This window comes from Salvelinus namaycush, chromosome 7 (genome assembly GCF_016432855.1).
Source record: "Salvelinus namaycush isolate Seneca chromosome 7, SaNama_1.0, whole genome shotgun sequence".
Taxonomy (NCBI): Eukaryota; Metazoa; Chordata; class Actinopteri; order Salmoniformes; family Salmonidae; genus Salvelinus; species Salvelinus namaycush.
Window position 1 is genome coordinate 36,322,094 of NC_052313.1, and position 17,288 is coordinate 36,339,381.

A 17,288-nucleotide genomic window follows, 5' to 3' on the forward strand; every position below is an offset into this window, starting at 1 on the left:
GTATAAATTCTTTAGTCTTTACAGCTAAATATGTTGCCAACCAACACTCCTCTTTCTATGCAAACAGAACATACACTTTTGTTTATGACAACAACCACTGGTCTAGTTGTCCATCATGAACTTGGCACCAGAGATAGTAATCTGCACATGCTCTTTCCATGACATAGACTGACCAGGTGAATTCAGGTGAAAGCTATGATCCCTTATTGATGTCACCTGTTAAATACACTTCAATCAGTGTAGATGAAGGGGAGGAGACAGGTTAATGAAGGATTTTTAAGTCTTGAGACAATTGAGACATGGATTGTGTATGTGTGCCATTCTGAGGGTGAATGGGCAAGACAACATTTTTAAGTGCCTTTGAACGGGGTATGTGCCAGGCACACTGGTTTGTGTGTGTCAAGAACTGCAATGCTATTAGGTTTTTTATGCTCAACCGTTTCCTGTGTGTATCAAGAATGATCCACCACCCAAAAGACATCCAGCCAATTTGACACAACTGTGTGAAGCATTGGAGTCAACATGGGCCTGCAACCCCGTGAGCGCTTTCGACTGCTTGTAGAGTCCATGCCCCGACGAATTGAGGCTGTTCTGATGGCAAAAGGGGGTGCAACTCGATATTAAGAAGCTGTTCCTAATGTTTTATACACTCAGTGTATATCCACCTGTTTAAAATAGAGGGTTATTGGCATACTTCTGTAATGGGATCTTTGTTTAATTGAATGTGGCAACAGGCACCTGCTTTCAGTTGGGAAGACTTAACTTAGACTCTAAATGTAGGATATCATTCTGTCAGTTATGAAATATGAGTTAGAGAGAGGTCGGTGTGAGTGCTACTGGGCCGTCTGCAATTTTAAATCCTACAGTGTTTTTGAGTCAAAGGCTAGACATTTCCACATATCTTAAATCATCACATAATTTCTTTTTTTTTAAAACACTCTTATCCTAAAAATATATAAAAAGACACAGCCTTATCAGTTTGTTGGCATCGTTTCTGAAAATAGGCCTTGAATTTATTAAGAGGTTACCGTGGTATAAATGAATGCATATGGCTTGTATTGTATGTCCCCCGAGTAGCCCAGAGTAAGAAAATAAATACAGCTAAATCATTTTCTTTTTTTAGCAACCGTCAACAGCTGTCAGGGCACGATTTCTATCCGTTATTTATTTTTAGGGGAAATTACTGACATTAAAAAAAATTCCAACGCAAAATAAAGCTAGCCAGGAAAGGTTCCAAAAAGTGTCACTGTTGAAGAGAACTAAATGACAATTAAGTAAACGTAGGCATGCGTAACATGACAAATGATTTAAGAGTCTGTCAGCTTACATTTCTGACATTATGAAGTAGTACTTTTTTTAGGCAGCTTTCTCTCAGTCTGCTTGGCCATGTTCAATACTAATTGGAGGAGAGCTGCTTTAGACTAAAACATTATTGGGTGTCTATAAAATCAAGACTTTACCTCATCTTTTGTTAACAGTAAAAAAAGAGCACATTCCTCCTGCAAACAGTCATGTAAAAGATCAGAGATAATAGAATCCGTGGCAGAACTCTACATTTTGTCCAAATAATCACTTTGACCAGACACAACGTAACGGATGAGATGTGACAACATTTGGGAGTGAAAAATGTAAGACAGCGATATGAACAAGTGAGAGGTCTTGTAAAAACACCACACGTGATTGCAGCCCTTCAACCCTCATCCCAACTGCTATCGGCTTTCCATTGGAACGTAATGTAGACCCATCTGCCCAAACTATCAACTTAGCTCTCTAAAACACGGAAAACACTTGCTCACTACGCTAGCAAACATATTTTCGAAGTATTCCAAGCACCTATGGCTACCCATTCAATAAATGATGAATGGACGTCAGTCAAATATCTCTGTACTTCTGCGTGGGGGGGGGGGGGGGGGGGGGGTTGTCAAAGTCAGGGCTAGACCCCACTACAGTAAATAATATATAATATATGGGATCACAACCAGCAAACACACAGTTTAACTCTGGTGCTGGTTAGGCTCACATCTGAGTGGGGCTGTAGTGATAATGAGGGGTAATAATAATGGGAGGGAGGAATAAGGGGCGTAACGTTACTTAGCCACGTTCTCCATGCTGATGGAGCACTTCCAGATGGCCCCTGTGGTGGCGGCCAGGAGCTGCTTGTTGTCTGCCTGGCTCAGCAGAGTCACCAGGGACTGCAGGCCCTCGTACTGACGTACCAGGTCACGGGTACGCTTCTCTTCCGCACACTAACACAGACGGTGAAAGACAGGCAAAATATACAGCTTTGGGGCTATTAGTACACATCTAAAAACGATGATGGACATAGTTTTGTAAGTTCTTTGCCCTAATGCTTATGCATTGTTCACATTCCCAGCATCAATGTACATTTTTGCTTCTTAATGGGTTCCTTTTCAATGAGAATAGGTATGGACCTAAGACATAGGACCACCTTGAAGAGCTTGTGGTTGTCACAGTTGAGTCCTCGATCATGCCCTCAGTCTGGATGGCAATTCTGTAACTTCTCTGTAAATTAAAGTGTAGGGAAAATACATAGGCAATCAGAGACAGTGTGTTGGGTTCCAATGAGGAATCACAGAGTGGTCCTCTTCAGGGTGGCACTCCATGCCTTAATCTGCTGAACATGCTTCCCACACTATGGGTGCACCCGAAATGGCACCCTATTCCCTATGTAGTGTACTTCCGTTGACCAGAGCCTCACAGTGAGCCTCTCACCTCTGAGGCACACTCCAGCAGGGTTCCCACCACAGGGATTAGCGTGTTCTCATGGGGAGACTTGAGCAGGCAAGCCAGAAGAGGGATTCCCCCAGCCTTGCGGATGGCCTCCTTGTTCCTGGTGCTCTTACTGCAGCTCCAGAGGGCCAGTGCCCTGCAGCGAGCCACCTCCACGTCTTTCTCCTGCTCCTTTGTCAGGGCCGCCGAGTCAGGCACGCAGTCTAGTAACTCCACCTGGGAACACATACACAGAGTCAGACACGCACACACACACACACACACACACACACACACACACACACACACACACACACACACACACGCAGAACCTGTACACACACAGAACATGCACACACACAGAGCACAACACACACATGATCCAGCGTGTATCAAATACAATTTATATCAGACATTGCGAAAGTAATGTCAAATTTGTTCAGTGAATGTGAAATCCACAGGAGATGTTGTAATGATAGCTGTGGTTTCCATTGACGCAATGTATTAAACGAGAATAACAAAGTTGTTGGCCATGATCAGGTGCATAATTAAATCCTATTACCGTGGGGTCTTAAAAGAATAAAAAAAGAGACTCAGAATGTGGAAAAACAGCAGGTCTACGTGTTGATGTTACAATATCGAAACCCCAGAGTGACCCTTTATGACCGTCAGTCTGTGTGTCAAGGCTGTGCTAATCCATAGTTCCTGCACGGCCACTGACACAGAGCAGGCAGAGCTATTACACATGTTATGCAGTTCAAAGGTGGTCTCAGTCTGTAGCTTAGCGTGAAGTTAATCTCTCCTCTGCAATGACTGCAATGAGCACATCCGATTTGGTAATTGACATAAATATACAAGGCCCATAGGCTTTAATCACAGGTTGCTCTGTCAATAAACATCAACTCAGGTCCGAGGATGTCAAAGGACATTCTGTCTGTTTCCCCCTGATGTATGTCACATGAGACCAAGGAAAGGGGGAATGGAGGGTGGGGACTATCAGGGAACTTAGTGTATGGAAACTCGAGGGAGCTAGAAGAGCCAGAACTGTGAGGAGTTGGGTTGGGCTGTGCTGTGTGTTGGTGTGTAGTGGAGGAGTAATTCTGTGCTGTGTGCTGTTCTGTAGTGAGGGAGTTATTCTGTGTAGTGCTGTGCCATGTTGGCCTATGTTGTGCAAGTTTGCGCTTTGCTGTGCTACAGTACAGTATGTGATTCCAAATTGGCTCTGTAGTGGGTTAGTTAAAGAGTGCTGCTGGCAACAGCAGCAGGGCTGTGGGTTCAATTCCCGCATGGGTCACACCTACATATATATTTATGTGTCACTGTCAATGCCGACAGTTGTGTAAGTCTCTTTGGATAAAAGCGTCTGTCTAAATGGCATTATTATTATGTTCCCTTGTGCAAGGCTTTGCTTTGCAGTACAGTACAGTATGTATTTTACAACCATACTCACCAGTCTCTTGATTCCTCCGTGCTGTCTGACCGTCCTCCTGGCCCGTCGGAACTTAGCCCCGTTGGCGATGGTCTCCGCGGCCAGATATTTCAGGTCATTGTCTGGGGAGTCAGCAATAGCCCGGCGGATCTGACTGTTACGACTTCAGAATCTTCAGAGAACCAATCTAAATCAAACACACAGATGGTGAGTCAACAAAGTATATCTCTTTAAATCAAGAAAACTTTTTGGGGGGCCTATATTAAGAAGAGCTGTGAAGCCAATGGCAACAACATGAGGTACATCTGTCAACAGGAGCACAAATAAAGAGAATTATGTAAACCCCCAAAACGTCCCGCTGTAAAAATAGACAGCAATTTCTAAAGAGTTTCAATATAAAGGCATGCTGTATATAAAGCTCCCACACATCTCATTAGGTCTATTGGAGTCGAATTGATATCCTGTGTCCTTAAAGGCACCGGGCCTGCCTGCTCAGGCCTAGTCAGTATACTCTTTGTATCTGAAACACTAGGCTGGCACACACAGCACAGCTCTGTTCCCCCCACCGGGCAACCAGGTCCGCTTGGCAGGGAGCAGGGACTGGGAGGGCTACTCACTTTGCATTTGATTTCTTCTGTATCCATCAAGTTAATGAGGACTTCAAGGCCACCTACATCCCGGATGGCCAGTTGGCACGTCTGCTGGGCTAAATGAAAGTCCCTCGTGGAGCACAGAGCAATCACAGTGGCCGTCTGGTTGCCTCCCTGAAATAATAATGAAAACAAGGCACCAATGAATGAATGAATGAAACCGCAGACAGAGAAAATAAGAATTAAAGAGACATTTAGAAAAGGGGAAACACAGTGTCTCCCCTCCTGCCATACTTTTCTCCCCCTGTCTTTTTTTTCTCACTCTCACTGTTTGCCACAGTTTGGTGAGTGTTTAGCTTTGTGACACTAAACACTGGTAGAGAGAAACTATTCGATACAGAATGGCACTCTGACTACTAAGCTGCCTGCGGTCAGAAAACCATAGACAATGACCTAAGTTAGAGATTAAAGAGAAAAATGAGCATTGAAATGATGAACATAATAATGAGTAAGCACTTCAAAAGACTGTTTTGACAGTTGCTACACACACACAATAACTCAAGGCTTGTTTCTAACCAATTAGCTACTTAGTAACTACTACTAAGCAAACAAGTGGTTTGGGGGTAGAACATATTTCCTTTGATTTCACTACAAGTGCCTCAATATATGGGCAGATGTAGGTTTATTGCTTCTTAAGTGCAACATACAAAACAATGTAAAATGTAAAACAGGTGACTTGGGGTCATTCTTCTGCCAGTCTCAGTTACTTTTTAGTCTGCATTGTGTTTTTTTGTTCCAGTGTATTGTGTTTTCATATTCAAGTTTCAAGTTTTAAATGTCACGTGCACAAGTACAGTGATGATTTTTTTTCTTGCAATCCCTAAACCCAACAATGCAGTAATCAATCAATAAACAAATGAGAAATATAAATAAGAAGAATACAAAAAAAGAAGAAGATACTGTATATACATGATCCGTTCCAATATTTGCAATATTTGTAAGGAGAAGATGACTAGGCAACAGGGTGTGTGATAAACAGAGTAGCAGCAGTGTAAATGATGATTGATTGTGAGTGTGCGTGTGTGTAGAGTGACTAGAGTCAGTATACGTGTGTGTGCATGTTATGCGTGTGTGTTGGAGTGCCAGTGTGCGTCAGTTTGTGGAGTCCTTAGAGTGTACGTAAAAATGAAGAGTCAACTCAGTCTGCTTATCCATTTTGTTAGCTATTTAGCAGTCTTATAGCTTGGGGATAGAAGTTGTTGGTGTCAGAATTGATACACAGGTACTGCTTCCTATGCGGTAGCAGAGAGAACAGCCCATGGCTTGGGTGGCTGGAGTCTTTGACGGTTTTCCAGGCCTTCCTTACACACCACCTGGTATAGAGGTCCTGGATGGCAGGGAACTTGGCCCCAGTGATGTACTGGGCTGTCCGCACCACTCTCTGTAGCGCCATGCGATCGAAGGCAGTGCAGTTGCCATACCACGCAGTGATGCAGCAGGTCAAGATGCTCTCAGTGGTGCAGCTGTAGAACTTTCTGAGGGCCCATGCCAAACTTTTCAACCTCCTGAGGGGGAAGAGGCGCTGTCGTGCCTTCTTCATGACTGTGTGCACGTGTGTGTACCATTTTAAGTTCTTAGTGATTTGGAAACCGAGGAACTTGAAGTTGCAGTGTATCTTTTGTTAATGTGAAATGGTTTAGATCATGATGGAACAAAAGCATCTGATGGCAGATAGAAACAGAAATTCCACACAGTAGGTAGAAAATACAGCAGTAAGCTGGTGTAATACGAGATGTGTTACATGACTTTGAAATGTGACACGGCATCTTGAAGTCAAAATCTCCTGGCAATTGAACAATTAAAATCGTATTGTTTCATTTTATTCATTTTTTAAAATTGTTTTTCTTTCTGTTCTCATTTTAAATGAACCACAGATAAACCTAGAAAAAAAGCAAGTTGCTTTTATTAGTTGCACACTTTATTAGTTGCACATCTCAGCCTCAGGACCATCCCAAACAGATTACTCTACCGACGCAGAGGAGACTCGAACGTCTTATGTAATGAACGTATCAATGTGGGAGAGAAGAGTTCTTCAAAGGGAATATCTAGAACATGTTTTAACTATAAATGACATAGTATGTTCTATGCAGTTCATGATTTGGGGGAACAGTTATAGCAGAATGTACTGCATCAGGGTTTACTGTGATATGAAGCAGTTGTTTGATCAAATCGTTCACCCACAAAAAGAGGTAGCCTGACACACTGTTGGGAGTGGGATAACGGGCACATGTGTTCCCCATATTATGATGTTGGCCTAAATGTGAACCATTGGTCTAGTAACAGCAGTGGATCTCCTGCTTCTTTTTTCTCTCCTCCACCACTTCTCACTCTTCAAAGGATTCAGTGGGGCTAGGATAATACCTTTTAAAAACAAAACGCTATGTTTAGAACTGATAGCACAGAGAAAACCTCATATGCTTCCATTTTTGTTAGCTTACGTCTCGAAGTATTGTAGACATTCTTTAAAACATTGACAACATCTGACAATCTTTTATGATAGACTCTCCTCCAGCTAGCATGATAGGGGCAGATCCGCAGCCAGAGTGGGCAGCCTACAACTCAACCACTACATGTCTGACTACGTCCCAAATTGCACCTTATTCCTTAAATAGAACACTACTTTTGACCAGAGCCCTATGTGGGGAATAGGGAATGTGGGGAATAAAGGAATAGGATGCAATTTGGTAAGCAACCTTTGTCTGCATCTCAACACTACAGATTATGAAAGACACATGAAAAAAACTGTAAACACAACTAATGACTGGGGTTTACACAACTAATGACTGGGGTTTACATAACATGATGAGACAACATTTGTATACAGTATTTATGTGACTTTTGTGATTCGCCACAGACAACAATACTGCATAGGTTTACTGCAGAGGTCAGGCTGATATGTGTTTTGTTTAGAGTAGTTTAAACCCAGGTCAAAACCTTTTTCTTATGACCCGTTCTGCTCCGTAAACCTGGGGAGGGACACACTGCTCAAAACATTTCGCTACCAGCGGGATTTGGCAATAACAACAGCAATTTCTAAATGTCTTCACAAATTACATCCAGAGGAAAAATATCTTTAAATATCACACATTACAAAGCAGGGAAAGAATGAAGGAGATTCATAAACTCTCATGATCTGATAAACGTAGTCAATTACCAATATATAAAACAAGCATTTATTATGGTTCTTTAATCTAGACACATACATTACAAACAGAGCAAGTGCAACAGGCACTAAGCACAAATATAAATATACAGTTCCAGTCAAAAGTTTGGACAGACTTAGTCATTCAAGGGTTTTTCTTTATTTTTACAATTTTCTACATTGTAGAATAATAGTGAAGACATCAAAACTATGAAATAACACATATGGAATCATTTAGTAACGCAAAAAAGTGTTTAAAAAAAGTATTCTTCAAAGTAGCCACCCTTTGCCTTGATGACAGCTGTGCAGAGTCTTGGCATTCTCTCAACCAGCTTCATGAGACAGTCACCTGGAATGCATTTCAATTTAACAGGTGTGCCTTGTTAAAAGTTCATTTGTGGAATTTCTTTCCTTCTTATTAATGTGTTTGAGGCAATCAGTTGTGTTGTGACAAGGTAGGGGTGGTATACAGACGATAGCCCTATTTGGTAAAAGACCAAGTCCATATTATGGCAAGAACAGCTCAAATAAGCAAAGAAAAACAGCAGTCCGTCATTACTTTAAGACATGAAGGTCAGTCAATGCGGAACATTTCAAGAACAAGAAGTTTCTTCAAGTGCAGTCGCAACAACCATCAAGTGGTATGATGAAACTGGCTCTCATGAGGACTGCCACAGGAAAGAAAGACCCAGAGTTACCTCTGCTGCAGAGGATAAGTTCATTAGAGTTACCAGCCTCAGAAATTGCAGCCCAAATAAATGCTTCACAGAGTTCATGAAACATCAACTGTTCAGAGGAGACTGCGTGAATCAGGCCTTCATGGTCGAATTGCTGCAAAGAAACCACTACTAAAGGACACCAATAAGAAGAAGAGACTTGCTTGGACCAAGAAACACGAGCAATTAGACTGGTGGAAATTCCAAATTTGAGATTTTTGGTTCCAACCGCCTTGTCTTTGTGAGACGCAGAGTAGGTGAACGGGTGATCTCCACATGTGTGGTTCCCACTGTGAAGCATGGAGGAGGAGATGTGATGGGTTGGGGGTGCTTTGCTGGTGACACTGTCTGTGATTTATTTAGAATTCAAGGCACACTTAACCAGCATGGCTACCACAGCCTTCAGAAGCGATACGCAATCCCATCTGGTTTGCTTTTATCATTTGTTTTTCAACAGGACAATGACCCAAAACACACCTCCAGGCTGTGTAAGGGCTTTTTGACCAAGAAGGAGAGTGATGGAGTGCTACATCAGATGAACTGGTGTCCACAATCACCCAACCTCAACCCAATTAAGATGGTTTGGGATGAGTTGGACCGCAGAGTGAAAGAAAAGCAGCCAAAGTGCTCAGAATATGTGGGAACTCCTTCAAGACTGTTGGAAAAGCATTCCAGGTAAAGCTGGTTGAGAGAATGCCAAGAGTGTGCAAAACTGTGGCTACTTTGAAGAATCTGAAATCTAAAATATATTTTGATTTGTTTAACACTTTTTTGGTAACTACATGATTCCATATGCGTTGTTTCATAGTTTTGATGTCTTCACTATTATTCTACATTGTGGAAAATTGTAAAAATAAAGAAAAACCCTTGAATGAATAGGTGTGTCCAGGTTTTTGACTGGTATTGTATATACTGTATGTTTTATTGTCACATACTGTTACGCTCGTCGATGGAAGGAGTAGTTCAAGGTGCAGCGTGGTAGGAGTACATCTTTCTTTTATTGATGACACCGAAAAAACAACAAATACAAAACACACAGTTCTGTAGAGCTGGAAAGCAACAGTACAAAAACAAGATCCCACAAACTAAGGTGGAAAAAAGGCTGCCTAAGTATGATCACCAATCAGAGACAACGATAGACAGCTGCCTCTGATTGGGAACCATACCCGGCCAACAAAGAAATAGAAAACATAGATTGCCCACCCTAGTCACACCCTGACCTAACCAAATAGAGCATTAAAAGGATATCTAAGGTCAAGGCGTGACACATACACTGGATAGGTGTTGTGAAATGTGTTGTTTTACAGGGTCAGCCATAGTAGTATCCCGCCCCTAGAGTAAATTAGGGTTCCTCAAGGGCACACTAAGCACTAAGAAGTGCCCTGGGAAGCAGACATCACACAGAGGGAATTTACGTGTTGAGGTCGCTCTGGAATTCACACCAGACACACAGGGCGGATGATCATCAATAATCAGCAACTCAATAGTAATTCCTCAGGTAAATGAGGAAGACCATTGTATAATAAATGTATCTACTTATCCAATAAGATTATGGAATCAACAACTGATTTACGCAATAAAACACTATAAGAGATCAAATTTAATGTAACTGTTCAGACCTCCTCACCACCAAAAAACTGAAATCTGGCAGAAACCAAGAGTGTGCAAACAGTAAGGCAATAACATGGGCGTGTGTGTGTGTGTGTGTGTGTGTGTGTGTGTGTGTGTGTGTGTGTGTGTGTGTGTGTGTGTGTGTGTGTGTGTGTGTGTGTGTGTGTGTGTGTGTGTGTGTGTGTGTGTGCCCCCCAACAGAGCTGGAACTATGACAGATGGAATGAAGCCACAGTCTGTGTTTCTAGTGTCTATGTTCCTCGACCTCGGTCGGTGTAAGAAAGAAGCAACCAGCTTGGCAGTGTCCGCTTCCTGGAGAGTGCATGTGATTTGTACTCTTCTGCCGTATCTGGAGCAGACTAGCCATGTAGGGTGCAGATTAAGAAGAAAAAAGACAGAGCCTTCTGCCAAGTCCATTATGGGTAACGAATAGGGAAAGAATGATTGGTGGTTCTCTCTTACTTCATATTGGACATAGGATCTTCTATAAAATAAAATGTTGAGCATATGACTGGCCTTGTAGCAGCTAGTGAAATAATACAGTTTGTGTCAGGCTTCCAAATGTTTTGTGGTATTTTGTGTCACTAAAAAGTTGTTTAACTTAAAAAGTATGGAAATATGTACAGATGTTCTGTAAAACATTCTCTAGACATAAGTTACAGCATTCATAGTGGAAATTACTTAGTCTGGTGGAGGAGTAGGCCACTTAATTTCTCTGAGTTTCCAAAATAATTGTTCAAACTTATGTGTGTTGTATTTATATTTTGCCTTTTAGTCTAAGGCTTCCAATCAACAGTTAGATTTTTTCTGGTACTTAATTAAGAAACTATTTCTGAGAAAGGTCTCTGTTAACATGTTAACAGAGCTGAATACTCAGTTCAAAGCTGTGAAACACGTAATTCATTAGAAATAATATTCACTTGTAGAAATTAAGTTAATGTGAGGGTAGTGACTGACCCTGGCTCTTTTGCACGGCAGGAGATCATGAGGTAGTTAGGAAAAGTGTTCTCCTGAGAGAACATGGGGCCTGTATTTCCGCTTCTGACCAGCAGAGGGTGGACAACCTCAACCATGGTTAAACAAAGTGTCATCGTGGATGGACGTGGGATCCCGCTGAATACCCAGGTGGTTCTATTATGACACCTACTTACATCACCATCTTACATTTTACTTGGAAATTAATATATTGTTTAAATTATAAAAATGATGTACACCTCATCTATCAAGTCAAATCAAATCAAATTGTATTTGTCACATGCGCCGAATACAGCAGGTGTAGACCTTACAGTGAAATGCTTACTTACAAGCCCTTAACCAACAATGCAGTTAAGAAAATACCCCCCCCCCCCCAAAAAAATAGAGATAAGAATATCAAATAATTAAAGAGCGGTAGTAAATAAGAATAGCGGGGCTATATACAGGGGGTACCGGTACAGAGTCAATGTGCGTGGGAACCGGTGTCGAGGTAATTGAGTTAATATGTACATGTAGGTAGAGTAAAAGTGACTATGCATAGATAATAAACAGAGTAGCAGCAGCGTAAAATAGGGGGCAATGCAAATAGTCTGGTTAGCCATTTGATTAGCTGTTCAGGAGTCTTATGGCTTGGGGGTAAAAATATGTTCAGAAGCCTCATGGCCCTAGACTTGGCGCTCCGGTACCGCTTGCCATGCGGTAGCAGAGAGAACAGTCTATGACTAGGGTGGCTGGAGTCTTTGACCATTTTTAGGGCCTTCCTCTGACACCGCCTGGTATAGAGGTCCTGGATGGCAGGAAGCTTGGCCCGGTGATGTACTGGGCCGTTCGCATTACCCTCTTTAGTGCCTTGTGGTTGGAGGCCGAGCAGTTGCCATACCAGGCAGTGATGCAACCCGTCAGGATGCTCTCGATGGTGCAGCTGTAAAACCTTTTGAGGATCTGAGGACCCATACCAAATCTTTTCAGTCTACTGAGGGGAATAGGTTTTGTCCTGCCCTCTTCACGACTGTCTTGGTGTGCTTGGACCATGTTAGTTTGTTGGTGATGTGGACGCCAAGGAACTTGAAGCACTCAACCTGCTCCACTACAGCCCCAATGATGAGAATGGGGGCGTGCTCGGTCTTCCTTTTCCTGTAGTCCACAATCATCTCCTTTGTCACATTGAGGGAGAGGTTGTTGTCCTTGTATCACACGGTCAGGTCTCTGACCTCCTCCCTATAGGCTGTCTCATCGTTGTCAGCAACCACAACAACCACTGTTGTGTCATCAGCAAACTTAATGATGGTGTTGGAGTCGTGCATGGCCATGCAGTCATAAGTGAACAGGGAGTACAGGAAGGGACTGAGTAAGGGTAGGGTTGTTACTTACCCTTACCACCTGGGGCAGCCCGTCAGGAAGTCCAGGATCCATTTGCAGAGGGAGGTGTTTAGTCCCAGGGTCCTTAGCTTAGTGATGAGCTTTGAAGGCACTATGGTGTTGAACGCTAAGCTGTAGTCAATGAATAGCATTCTCACATAGGTGTTCCTTTGGTCCAGGTGTGAAGGGACAGTGTGGAGTGCAATAGAGATTGCATCATCTGTGGATCTGTTGGTGCGGTATGCAATTTGGAGTGGGTCTAGGGTTTCTGGGATAATGACGTTGATGTGACGCCATGACCAGCCTTTCAGAGAATTTCATGGCTACAGACGTGAGTGCCACGGGTCGGTAGTCATTTAGGCAGGTTACCTTAGTGTTCTTGGGCACAGGGACTATGGTGGTCTGCTTGAAACATATTGGTATTACAGACTCAGACAGGGAGAGGTTGAAAATGTCAGTGAAGACACTTGCCAATTGGTTAGCGCATGCTCGGAGCACACATCCTGGTAATCCGTCTGGCCATGCGGCATTGTGAATGTTGACCTGTTTACATGTTTTACTCACAACGGCTGCAGAGAGCGTGACCACACAGTCGTCCGGAACAGCTGATGCTCTCATGCATGTTTCAGTGTTACTTGCCTCGAAGCGAGCATAGAAGTTACTTAGCTCATCTGGTAGGCTCGTGTCACTGGGCAGCTCTCGGCTGTGCTTCCCTTTGTAGTTTGTAATAGTTTACAAGCCCTGCCCCATCCGACAAGCGTTGGAGCTGATGTAATACGAATCGATCTTGGTCCTGTATTGAAGTTTTGCCTGTTTGATGGTTCGTCGGAGGGCATAGTGTGATTTCTTATAAGCTTCCGGGTTAGAGTCCTGCTCCTTGAAAGCGGCAGCTCTACCCTTTAGCTCAGAGCGAATGTTGCCTGTAATCCATGGCTTCTAGTTGGGGTATGTACGTACAGTCACTGTGGGGACGACATCCTCGATGCACTTATTGATAAAGCCAGTGACTGATGTGGTGTACTCCTCAATGCCATCGGAAGAATCCCGGAACATATTCCAGTCTGTGTTAACAAAACAGTTCTGTAGTTTAACATCTGCTTCATCTGACCACTTTTTTTATAGATCATGTCACTGGTGCTTCTTGCTTTAATTTTAGCTTGTAAGCAGGAATCAGTAGGATAAAATGATGGTCAGATTTGCCAAATGAAGGGCGAAGGAGGGCTTTGTACTCTGTGAGAGCTGTGTACTTTGAGAGCTTGAGCGCTGTGTGTGGAGTAAAGGTGGTCTCAAATTTGTTTCCCTCCGGTTGCACATTTAACATGCTGATAGAAATTTGGTAAAACTGATTTAAACCTCTTAGGGCTAGGGGGCAGTGTTCGGAAGTTCGGATGACTGACGTGCCCAAAGTAAAATGCCTGTTACTCAGGCCCAGAAACTAGGATATGCATATAATTGGTAGCATTGGATAGAAACACTCTGAAGTTTATACAACTGTTAAACTAATGTCTGTGAGTATAACAGAACTAATATGGCAGGTGAAAACCCGAGGAAGATCCATCCAGATTCTTTTTTTTAGGTCACAGGCCATTTCAATGCTAGCCTATGGGATATACAAATAAAAAGGACCCAGATTGCAGCTCCTATGGCTTCCACTAGATGTCAACAGTCTTTAAAAAGGGTTTCAGGCTTGTTTCTTGAAAAATGAACAAATAGTTGGAGTTTTTCCAAGGTGTCCCTCATTAGAAAAGTAGTCTTGTTGTGCTCGTAAATGAGGTGCGCGCTCATTTATCTTCCCTGTTGAACATACTATTCACCGTCTTAAATTGTATAGTTTATTTAGATATTAGAGTACCTGTGGATTAATTAGAAACATCGTTTGACTTGTTTGGACGAACTTTACCAGTAACGTTTTGGATTTGTTTTTATGCATGTTGAACGAGTGGATTACTGAAATCAAAGGCGCCAACTAAACAAACTTTTTTGGATATAGAAGGACTTTATCGAACAAAACGACCATTCGTTGTATAGCTGGGACCCTTGGGATTGCAAACAGAGGAAGATCTTCAAAGATAAGTGGAACGGCAGTCTAAGTCGTCCTCCTCCTCAGACGAGGAGAGGCGAGAAGGATCTGAGGACCAATGTGCAGCGTGGTAATTTTCCATTATTTAATTAACACAAAACAAGACACTATACAAAATGACAAAACAAACTAACCGTCACAGTCCTAGCTGGTGCAGACAAAACACAAAGACAGGAAACAACCACCCACAATCCCCAACACAAAACAAGCCACCTATATATGATTCTCAATCAGGGACATCGATTGACAGCTGCCTCTGATTGAGAACCATATTAGGCTGGACACAGAAACAGACGAACTAGACACACAACATAGAATTCCCAACCAGCTCACGTCCTGACCAACACTAAACAAGCAAAACACATAAGAACTCTGGTCAGGACCTTACAATAAGTGATTTATTTATTCGCTATTTGTGATTTTTGTGACGCCTGTGCTGGTTTGAGAAAGTATTTTGATGTGGGGCGCTGTCCTCAGATAATCGCATGGTATGCTTTCGCCGTAAAGCCTTTTTGAAATCTGACAACGTGGTTGAATTAACAAGAAGTTAAGCTTTTAAATGATGTCGGACACTTGTATGTTCATGAATGTTTAAAATTACTATTTTGTCATTTGAATTTGGCGCGCTCCAACTTCACCGGATGTTGTCGATTTTGATCCCGGTTACGGGATCGAATCCCTAAGAGGTGATTTAAGTTTCCCTGCATTAAAGTCGCCCCCGGCCACTAGGAGCACCGCCTCTGGATGAACGTTTTCCTGTTAGCTTATGGCAGTATACAGCTCATTGAGTGCGGTTTTAGTGCCAGCATCGGTCTGTGGTGGTATGTACTGTAGACAGCTATGGAAAATACAGATGAAAACTCTCTAGGTAGATAGTGTGGTCTACAGCTTATCATGAGATACTCTATCTCAGGCAAGAAAAACCTTGAGACTTCCTTAGATATCATGCACCAGCTGTTGTTTACATATATGCATAGGCCCCCGCCCCCAGTCTTACCAGAGGCTGGTGTTCTATCCTGCCGATAGAGTGTATAACCCGCCAGCTGTATGTTCTTAATGTCGTCGTTCAGCCACAACTCGGTGAAACATAAGATATTACAGTTTTCAATGTCCCGTTGGTAGGATATACGTGCTTTCATTTTGTCCCATTTATTTTCTAGCGATTGAACGTTAGCTAGCAGGACGGATGGCAAAGGCAGATTAGCCACTCGTCGCCTGATCCTCACAAGGCACCCTGATCTTTTTCGGCGAAATCTCAGTTTCCTTCTCCAGTGAATGACGGGGATCTGGGCCTGGTTGGGTGTCTGTAGTATATCCCTCCCCTCCGACTCATTGAAGAAAAACTCTTTGTCTAATCTGAGGTGAGTAATCACAGTTCTGATGTCCAGAAGCTCTTTTCGGTCACAAGAGATGGTAGCAGCAACATTATGTACAAAACAAGTTAGGAACAATGCAAAACCACAAAATAGCATGGTTTGTTAAGAGCCGATACGACGGCAGCCATCCCCTCCGGCGCCATCATTGTCAATTGATATTGAAAGGGTTACTTTACCTCAGGACATAAAACAATCTGATTATTATATGATTATATAAACTAAGGACATATCCTCATGCTTATATATACAAATATATATGGCACAAATCTTTTAGGCACAAATAAGGGATAATCTAATGTGTTGTTATGTGGCAGTTAAATTAAGAAGCCACCTATGTAATAAAAATGACCACATTCTAGGTAAACACTTACACAGTACACAACCTTTGAGTGTGGTTTGGTACGTAATAAACTTGTTAACAATGTTGGCACCTACATATAAATAGTTTTTTCACATAAGCCACTTACAATCACCAGCAACACTTTATCAAAAACAGCAGAGCACAAAGTAGGGTAATTGGTAGCAGCTATGCTGAAAGCATACTGTATGTATAGCTGTTAAATTGCCATATATATCTAATTCTAGATAATGAAGCAGTGGCTTCAGCTTGTAAAACAAATACCCTGTGGTTACCAACAGTGCATATTGATGGCAATTACGTGGTATGTAGCATATGTGTAAACGATGCTGTGTGTTATTCAATCTGCACAAAGAGAGAGTGCTGAACGTATGGGCACTCTGCTTGTTTCTAAATATACTGTATAGCCGACATGCCTTGTTTCATGCCACACGAAAAGCTGTTAACATACACACAAGCCTCATCTAAAGCGTTTAAGTCATTGCGGCAAGCAACATGTTAACATCATTATAACATAATTTCATCAAGCAAAATCATAACTCATTAGATGGCATACTGTATGTGTATTCACAGGCACACATATTAGTATGTTAAAGGTGCAATCTGCGATTGCTACATATATTTTAGGACTTTTCCATTCATGATATATAGCCATTGGTTCTTGACGAGTATACTTTGTAAATGCCCCATGAGCTTAGATAAACTGTCTATTCCCATCAGAACCCCAAATTTAAGCTTGGTTTACTTCTTTGTTTGTAAACAATGTAATTGTAAACAATCACCGTATAGCCTCAAAACATGGTTTAAACTATCATGGATGGTCAGTCCTGCATCTATAGCTCTGTCAATTAATTTGAGAATG

At 42.3% G+C, this 17,288-nt stretch overlaps 1 pseudogene; it reads right to left on the bottom strand.

The window, feature by feature from the left end:
* Positions 1–17,288, bottom strand: part of LOC120050706 — a 63,799-nt pseudogene that overhangs the window by 38,060 nt on the left and 8,451 nt on the right.